The 10,320-nt window shown below is 37.8% G+C and overlaps 1 pseudogene across 1 annotated transcript; it reads left to right on the top strand.

Moving 5' to 3' along the window:
* Nucleotides 1-2,491: 2,491 nt before the first annotated feature.
* LOC309621633 (TATA-box-binding protein pseudogene) lies at nt 2,492-7,756 on the top strand (annotated as a pseudogene). Its single transcript has one exon. The product of its transcript is annotated as a TATA-box-binding protein pseudogene (transcript).
* Nucleotides 7,757-10,320: the final 2,564 nt, after the last annotated feature.

Raw genomic sequence — 10,320 nt, 5'->3', positions numbered from 1 at the left:
TTTGGCCTTGCTGAGGAATGTACTTTGTTCATGCTCTATTTTTGTTGGAAAGACACTATTATCAGGATGATCTCTGATGTCTCACAAAGACAGATGGAAGCTCTATGACCTCATCTTTTTCATCCATTGAGAGCAAGGTAGTTTCAACCCCAGGGTAGGCTTCTCACTTTGGACTCCTTCTCTCCAACTTTCCCATTTTTCCTTCCTGCCAGTTGTCCTCTCCCCTAGCTTACTGCCCTCCAGAAGACAGGGAAGGTGGTCTGGGCCACAGCCATAGCTGCTTTAACCCACATTCCATCACCCATAAATTGCTCACACTAAACCATATTCCTTAAATATTAAAAAAGTGATTTTCTTACAGTTGATCCTAAAGCACTGCAGGAGATTAATAGCTAATGTGCCCTCTTAAACAATAACAATTTATTGAGACATAATTCATATACTATAAAATTCAACCTTTGAAAGTATATAATTCTGTTGTTTACAGTATATCCCTTCAGTTATTAAACCACCACTACTATCTAATTTCAAAATATTTTCATCACCCCAGAAAGAAACGCTTTACACTTTAGCAGTCACTCCTGATCTCCCTTCCTTGTAGGCCCTGGCAACCATTAACTTACTTTCTGTTTCTACATATTTACCTATTCTGGACATTTCAAATAAATAGAATCATTTTGTGTCTGTCTTCTTTTATTTAGCATAATTTTTCAAGGTTTATCCATATAGTAACATGTTTGGTACTTCATTCCTTTTTGTAACTGAATACTATTCCATGTATGGCTATTCTACATTTTGTTTATCCACTCACCAACTAATGGGCATTTGGGTTGTCCCACCTTTTGGCTATTGTTGATAACACTGCTATGAATATTTGTGTACAAGTTTTTGTGTGGCCATATGTTTTCTTTTCTCTTGGCTATATATCTAGGAATGGCATTGCTAGGTCACATTTTGAGGAATACCCAAACTGTTTTCCAAAGTAGCTGAACCATTTACAATCCCATCAACAATGCTTGAGGGTTCTAATTTCTCCACATCCCTGTCAGCACTTGTTATTGTCTGTTTATTTTTTAGCCATCCTGTGCAGAGTAAGATGGTATCTCATTGTGGTTTTGATTTGCATTTCCCTGATGACTAATAAGGTTGAATGTCTTTTTATATGCTTATTTTCTATTTGTATATCTTCCTTACAGAAACGTCTATTTATATCCTTTGACTTTTTTTTTAAATTAGGTCATTTGTTTTTTATTGTTCAGTTGTAAGAGTCGTTTATATACAAGTTCCTTATGAGACATATGATTTGCAAAAAATTTCCCCCATTTTGCATGTTGTCTTTCCATTTTCTTGATGATATAATTTGAGGCACAAAAGTTTTAAATTTTGATGTTTGATGAAGTCCCATTTAACTACTTTTTCTTTTGCTGCTTGCACTTTGGGTGTCATGTCTAAGAAACCATTGCCTAATCCAAAGTCAGAAAAGATTTACTCTTGTATTTTCTTTTAATAGTTTTAAAGTTTTAGCTCTTACATTTAGGTCTATGACTTATTTTGAGCTCATTTTTGTATATAGTGTGGGGAAGAGGTTCCCAACAAGTGGCTGCAAGCCAGCTTGCCCTACCTCTCAGTTTCAGGATTATTTTGCTGGTAACTAGCTATTCCATTCATGCCTTCTAAATTCTTGCTGCACACAATGGGCTACTTCTCACTACTGATACTAAATCCTTCTCTCACCACTTACTTTGTCAAAATATGGCTCAACTAAACTATAATGACCTTAGGGTTTTTTTCCCCTTTTCCTTTTTTAAATTTTAATTTTTATTTCATTTTTAAAAATTTTAATTTCATACTGGAGTATAATTGATTAATAATGTTGTGTTAGTTTTAGGTGTACAGCAAAGTGATTCAGTTATACATATACATGTATCTATTCTTTTTCAAATTCTTTTCCCATTTAGGTTGTTACATTGTATTGAGCAGAGTTCCCTGTACTATACAGCTGGTCCTTGTTGGTTATCTATTTTAAATATAGCAGTGTGTACATGTCAACCCCAAACTCCCAATCTATCCCTCTCCCCACCCTCCGCGCCCCCAGTAACCATAAGTTCATTCTCTAAGTCTGTGAGTCTGTTTCTGTTTTGTAAATAAGTTCATCTGTATCATTTTTTTTAGATTCTGCATATAAGCAATATCATATGATACTTGTCTTTCTCTGTCTAACTTGCTTCACTTAGTATGATAATCTCCAGGTCCATCCATGTTGCTGGAAATGGCACTATTTCATTCTTTTTTAAGGCTGAATAATATTCCATTGTGTGTGTGTGTATATGTATGTAGGTATATATATATATATATATATATATATATATATATACACATATATATATACATATATATGTATATATATGTATATATACACATATATATATACATATATATATGTATATATATATGTGTGTATATATATATATATATATATATATATATATATATATATATATATACACATACCACATCATCTTTATCCATTCATCTGTTGATGGACATATAGGTTGCTTCCATGTCTTGGCTATTGTAAACAGCACTGCAATGAACACTGGGATGCATGTATCCTTTTGAACCATGTTTTCCTCAGGATTTATGCCCAGGAGTGGGATTGCTGGATCATAGGGTAGCTCTGTTTTTAGTTTCTTAAGGAAGCTCCATACTGTTCTCCATAGTGGCTATACCAATTTACATTCCCATCAACAGTGCAAGAGGGTTCCCTTTTCTCCACACCCTCTCTAGCATTTACTGTTTGTAGACTTTTTGATTATGGCAATTCTGACTGGCGTGAGGTGATACCTCATTGTAGTTTTGATTTGCATTTCTCTAATAATTAACGATGTTGAGCATCTTTTCATGTGCCTGTTGGCCGTCTGTATCTCTTCTTTAGAGAAATGTCTTTTTAGGTCTTCTGCCCATTTTTTGATTGGGTTGTTTGTTTTTTGATATTGAGCTGCATGAGCTGTTTGTAAATCTTGGAGATTATTCCCTTGTCGGTCGCATCGTTTGCAAATGTTTTCTCCCATTCTGTGGGTTGCCTTTTCATTTTGTTTATGGTTTCCTTTGCTGTGCAAAAGCTTTTGAGTTTCATTAGGTCCCATTTTTTATTTTTGTTTTTATTTCCATTACTCTAGGAGACAGATCAAAAAAGATGTTGCTGCATTTTATGTCAAGGAGTGTTCTGCCTATGTTTTCCTCTAAGAGTTTTATAGTATCTGGTCTTACATTTATGACCTTAAGGGTTTTTTTAAGAAGAAAAAAGAAAAGCCTCTGAAGTCAATTGTTGCTACAATTGGCACCAAATTCCTTTCTCACCACTTACTTTGTCAAAATATGGCTCAGCTAAAATCTAGTGACCATAGGTTGTTTTTTGTTTGTTTGTTTTGTTTTTAGAGGAAAAAAGAAAAGCTTCTGAAGTCGATTGTTGCTACAGTACATCTTTCCTACTTGTAGGGGAAATGGAAATTACACAGCTTATTTCTGCCATCTGCTGTCAGGAACAGTTCAGACAACAATTGGTAGCCCCAGAAGTTAGTGGACAGGGTTAGCAAACTTAAATGCTCCAGGGGTTGGGTAGGCAATAGGAGTGTGTGCAACGTACTGGTTAGGAACTATGTGAACTGCTAGCACCAGCCCATAAAAATTAGCAGCAGTCCCTCACCTCCAGAGAATTATTGCCACAAGGGAACATTGGTCCAGTAAGGCCAGATTTTTGGGTTTTTTAAAAGAGAATCCAGAAATCTAGATATTAAATGTGAACTCTCCCAATTTTAATTGATAATTTAAGAAAATGTAAGTGCTGTACAGACCAAAAAAAACATGTGTCTAGGATAATAGTGCATAACCTCTCTTTCTCCTGCCACAGTCCCAAAAATTGTTTTGATAAATACAGAAGTCAAAATTAAAAGCAATTTTCTCTAATGAAGTTCAAGTGATATTAGCAGTGACCCAGCATCTTCAGGATACCTGACTCATTTTGGAATCTGAAGACCTGGGCTTCCTTGAGGGCAGGGACCAAGTCTTTTGTATCTTTGTATCCCCATCAGTGAGTTCATTGACCTGGATAAAGTAAGTGCTCAATCAACACAGAATAGTTGAACAGCTTTATGCTTTGACCCTGCTACTAAACAGCTCTGGGATCTTGAGTGAATCAAATAGCTTCTGTGAGTGTCCATTTCCTCATTTGGAATGTACGAGTTATGAGGCTCAATTTTTATAAAAGTGATCTTTATACAAAGATGACTTAATAGTGGTGAAAGACAAGCTGAATAAAGGAATGTTTAAATTTTTCATGAAGAAGTTCCTGAGCATAAACTGGGTAAACCACAACCTAAAGGTCCTCAGATTTGGGGGAAACAAATGTCATACTAAAAAGAACCCTGATGAAATTCAGCTACAGAATAATTTGACACAGACTGAGAAGATGTAATATTTCAGCTTGAACATAAATTAGAGTAAACTGAATGAATAAGACTAAATCTACAACTTTGCCTTCATACACTGTTCAAAATTCTCTACCTAATTAATTTTGTGAAATATGAACATTTCCAATCATTAAAATGTCATAAATTGTGATTGTGAGAGTCAAGTGTCAAGATGAACTGATGAATTGCAATTTAGACATAAAGTTTCCCCAAATTACCTGATCATAATACTCACCTCACAGTGGGAGTTTGTTAAGATACAGATCTCCAGGCCATCACTCCCCTCAAGATTGTGATTTAGTAGGTCAGGGTGGATAGAATCTGTTTTATCTGCATTTCACAAGGCCCCAAAGTGACTCATATGATCAGACAAGCCCCAATGTGACTCATATGATCAGATTTGCTTTCTGATCTTGAGTTCTTGAATCAGTTTTCCCTCCACTCCTACTTTATTGTCTTTGTCAATGACATGATAATTCTGATCCATCAGTCTGGGACCAGTGAAGATCCCTGACAGAACTGAGTCAGACAAAAGGATGTGCTGGTTATATCAGCATGGTTGTGACACTGGCACAGGTCTGGTCAGAATCTAAGATTAGGCAGGAAACAGCAACCAGGTCAATGTGGGTCACAGGGGGCAGAGCATGACTAGATAAGATTTAAGGCACATTATATAATGTCAAAAATGTACCCCAAATTCAGGGAAGGCTCAAGCAGGTCTGATCATAGCTCCAGGAAAAGCTCAAAGGAAATAGTGGATTCAGCTCCATTCTCCAATTACATTTTAATTAGAGCAGTTCAGGACTTCTGGCTGGCAGTTATCCCAGGAAAAGACCCTTCGGTGAGTGATTCTTAACCTTTTCTGGGTCATGAACTCCTTTAAGAATCTGATGAAAGTTGTAGAATTTTTCCCTAGAAAAATAGACAGATTAACATATTCACAAATTACTATATACAATTTCAGAGGTTTCATAAACCACCAATCCTATTCATAGACCCCAGGCTCAGAACCTTCTTCCACAGACCTTAAAGGACCTTGGCTAAACAGAGCCATGTTGAATCTCCTTAGAGGTGAAGTGGGTCTGGGAAGGACTACTCATTGCTCGGAAGGCTGAATTTGATATCAGAGGTTCCTGTGTCCATTAGGCTAGACTGCCAAAATCTATGAAAGGAAGCCCTCATGCTTGTTATTTTAAATTTTTTGGTTCAACAACTATTATCTATGGAGAGTTCATTTTATTCCAGGCTAGGACCTGAGAAATCAGCAGTGAGCAAGACAAACAAAAATGGAGCTTGCAGTCTAGTGGGGGATACTGACATTAAACAAAGCAAAATACATGAATAGAAGTATTGTAAATTGTAAATGTTAACAAAAGAAACAATCAAGGAGTTGAGATAGAGTTACAGGAGGCAAAGATGGAGGAAATTATTCCTGATAAGAAGGTGAGAGTTATCTCTGCAGTGACTCCAGTGATTATATCAAAAAAAAAATCAAATTTGACCAAAAAATGAGGAGATTCTACAAACAACTCTCTTTCCTGAGGATAAGTATCACTGTTTCTTGGTGTGCATGAAGATAACCCAGAGAGTTAAGGAAGTCGCTAAGAAGAGTGTGCTGGGGATGCTCTAGGAAAAGACTGAATGCTGAGGCGATTTACAGTCCAAAGGGTTTTGATTTGCCAAGAAGAAAATGAACCTCATGGATCAGAACAACAACCCCCCACCTTATGCCCAGGGTGCCATGACTCCTGGAATCCCTATCTTTAGTCTAATGATGCTTTATGGCACAGGACTGACTCCACAGCCTATTCAGAACACCAACAGTCTGTCTATATTGGAAGAGCAGCAAAGACAGCAGCAGCAACAGCAGCAGCAGCAGCAGGCAGCAGTGGCAGCCGTTCAGCAGTCGACGTCCCAGCAGGCAACGCAGGGGGCCTCGGGCCAGACACCACAGCTTTTCCACTCACAGACTCTTACGACCGCACCCTTGCCGGGCACCACTCCCCTGTATCCCTCCCCCATGACCCCCATTACCCCTGCCACGCCAGCCTCAGAGAGCTCTGGGATTGTGCCACAGCTGCAAAATATTGTATCCACAGTGAATCTTGGTTGTAAACTTGACCTAAAGACCATTGCACTTCATGCAGGGAATGCTGAATATAATTCCAAGTGGTTTGCTGCTGTAATTATGAGAATAAGAGAGCCCCAGACCACTGCACTGATATTCAGTTCTGGGAAGATGGTGCGCACAGGAGCCAAGAGTGAAGAACAGTCCAGACTAGCAGCAAGAAAATATGCCAGGGTTGTACAGAAGTTGGGTGTTCCAGCTAAGTTCTTGGACTTCAAGATTCAGAACATGGTGGGGAGCTGTGATGTGAAGTTCCCTATAAGGTTAGAAGGCTTTGTGCTTACCCACCAACAGTTCAGTAGTTATGAGCCAGAGTTATTTCCTGGTTTAATCCACAGAATGATCAAACCGAGAATTGTTCTCCTTATTTTTGTTTCTGGAAAAGTTATATTAACAGGTGCTAAAGTCAGAGCAGAAATTTATGAAGCCTTTGAGAACATCTACCCTATTCTAAAGGGTTTCAGGAAGACAACGTAATGGCTGTCATCTATTCCTGCCTCCCCCATCCACTTGTTTTTAGAATTTTTTTTAACATCTTTATTGGAGTATAATTGCTTTACAGTAGTGTGTTAGTTTCTGCTGTTTTTTTTTTTTTTTAACAAATCAGTTTTGGTACATTTAGTGGTGTTGTGGACGGCCCCATGTGATGAGAGGATGGATGTTCAGTTGTATGTTGCAGCATGAGGTGAAGCTCTCCTGCATGTGTACCCCATAAGGATGCCAGGAAGGGGTATTATTTCTGCACAGAGAACACGGAAGCGTTACTGTAAGTTGCTCGAACTGGGCGGCTATTCGGGCAGAGCTGCCCATTTATTTATATTTAGATTTTAAACACTTACTGCTGTTGACAAGTTGGTTTAAGGGACAAAACTTTAAGTGTTAAAGCCACCTCAACAATTGATTGGACTTTATTTTGTTTAATTTCTTCCCTATAAACCACAGTTTTTATATTTCTACCAGAAAAGTAAAAATCTTTTTTTAAAGTGTTGTTTTCTAATTTGTAACTCCTAAGGGTTATTTTTGTGCCACATTCCACCTTTTCAGTATTGCAGGACAGAATAGAAATGTATTAATGAAAACAAATGGCTGTACATATTTTTCTTCCTTCAGAGTACTCTGTACAATAAATGCTGTTTATAAAAGTGAAAAAAAAAAACAAGGTGAGAAAAGATCTCCTGAGGAAGAGACCCTCATGCTGAGATCTAGGGAGTTTGCCTTGAGAAAAGTCAGTAAGAAGCACTATAAATGGAAAAAACAGCATACATAATGACCTTGAAACAGGAAAGGGACTGCCTTGTTTAAGAAAGTGAGAAAAAGACCAGTGTGCCTGAAGAAGAGTACATGATATGGAGAATGGCAGAAGATGAGGGTGTCAAAATATAAAGAGGTCCAATCATGCAGGGCCTTAACAGGTCATGATACCTGACTCTGAATTTTATCCAAAGTGTAATAGAAAGTTATTGAATAGATCTATGTAATAAAGTAACATGATTTATTTAACATTTTTAAAAATCACTTTGCTGAGTGGAGAATGAATTAGATTAGGCAAGAATGGAACCAGAGAGACCAGTTGGGATTCTGTTGTAGTGACTCATGTGTGGCTTGACTAAGATAGTGTCAGTAGAAGTCAGAGGTGGATTCCAGATATATGTTGGCACTACAATTGGCATGATTGGCTGGTGTATCTGTTTCAGGGAAGAGTAAGACAAGAGGAAAGCAAATCAAGGTTTCAGAGCAAGGAATCAAGGAATTCATAAGTTTCTGGCTAGAAAAATTGTGGATGGATGCTGATGCTATTAACTGGAATGGGGAAGATTATGGATGGGAAGCAAGTTTGGTAGAAAAAAAAGCAATAGTTTCACTTTTCAACATGTTGTTTGATATTACTACGAGATATCCAAGTGGAAATTTCAAGTGGACAGCTGGATATGAAAATTTGGAAATACAAATTTGAAAATCATCAACACTGGATGGTATTTGAATCCATGAGAACTGATGAACATTGCTAGGGAGAGAATGTAGCAAGAGAAGAGGGTCCATAAAGAGTATGGAAGGATGCCAACATTTAGAGTCAGTTATAGGATGAGAAGCCAACAAAGGAACCAGAGCAATAAGCTGAGGGAGGAACAAAAAACAGGAAAGACTAGTGTTACAGAAGCTACTATGGACTGAATTGTGTTCCTCCAAAATTCATATGTTGAAACACTAACCCCTAACGTGATTGTATTTGGAGACAGGGTCTTGAGTAAGTAGTTAAGGTTAAATGAGGTCAAAAGGGTAGAGCCCTAATCTAATAGGATTGGTGTCCTTATAAGAAGAGGAAGAGATACCAGAGATCGTTCCCTCTCTCTCTCTCTCTCTCTGTCTCTCTCCATATGTACATATATATTGCCATATGAAGACACAGTGAGAAGGTAGCCATCAGCAAGCCAGGAAGAGAGTCCTCACCAAAAATCAAACCATATTGGACCTTGATCTTGAACATCCTAGCCTCCAGAACTGTGAGAAATAAATTTCTGTTGTTTAAGCCACCCAGTCTATGGTATTTGTTATGGCAGCTTGAGCTGACTAATACAGAAACCATGAGGAGAATATTTCAAGAAGAAAGGAGTGCTGTTGAGGAGTCAAGTAAAATGAAAACAAAGCAGTGACTGTTGAACTTGGCAATACTGAGGTAACTATTGACCTTGGGAAGAACAGTATCTCAAGAACTATGATGGAGATGGAAGCAGGAAAATTGTGGGCTGAGGAGAAATGAAGAGGTGAGGATGTGGAGACATCAACTACAGACAACTGGGTTGGGAAGTTTTGTTGTAAAGGGAATCAGAGAAGCATAACAGTGGCTGAAGGATGACCTAGATTCAAAACTTTTTTTCTTTAAAAGAATGGGACTAGTAGAAGATGTTTTATGCTGATAGAAATGATTGAATACAAACAGAGAAATTGATACAAAAGAGAGAGGGAATAACTCAGTCAAAGAGCAAGTTTCTTAGGAGGTAAGAGGGATAACCTTCAAAGCGTATGTGAGACATTGGCCTTTGGTAGGAGGATGGATGCTTACTCAGTTGTAAGAGAAAGTAAGAGGAAAATATGGGTGAAAGTACAGATAGGATCGTAGACTTGATGGTGGAAAGAAGTGCGAGTTTTCTGTAATGGTTTCTATTTTCTCAATAAAATACAAGTCAAGGCCAACAAATGGGAGTGAAAGTAAAGGAGGAGATATGGGAGGCTTGATGAGAGAGAAAAAGGTTTGAAATAGTGTCCATGTGAAGAGACAAAGTGAAGCCTCCCAGAGAAACATAGTGGCATCATCAGGCAGAGTTACGCCTGGCCACATTCTGGTTTTTGATCTGGGGGTTAGTTACAGAGTATGTTTACTTTGTGAAAATTCATCAGTCTGTACACAAAATAATTTTTGCACTTTTTCGTTTATATGTTATATTTTAATTTTATGGAAAAAACACCCTTCTACCTGAAAATTAGAATAAAAAATAAACCTTTCCTACCTATCACCTGGCTTCACTTGTTTCCTTTAGATTCCATGGTCAAAAATTACAACCACTCTCTTGCATATGCATTTATTGCACTTGTCCCTCTCTCCCATCATCAAAATGCTAGCTGAAACCTATCGTTCACCTTCTCTGTGCCTGCCTTCAAGCAAGAAAAGTTTGCTGGAGAAAAAATCTCACAACTGAGTCAACTAGTTCAATTTTAAATCCATGA

The sequence above is a fragment of the Balaenoptera borealis genome, assembly GCF_965194805.1.
Source record: "Balaenoptera borealis genome assembly, contig: HAP1_SCAFFOLD_774, whole genome shotgun sequence".
In the NCBI taxonomy this organism is placed as follows: domain Eukaryota; kingdom Metazoa; phylum Chordata; class Mammalia; order Artiodactyla; family Balaenopteridae; genus Balaenoptera; species Balaenoptera borealis.
Note: the sequence above shows the minus strand (reverse complement) of the source record. Positions and strands in the feature narration are given on the sequence as shown.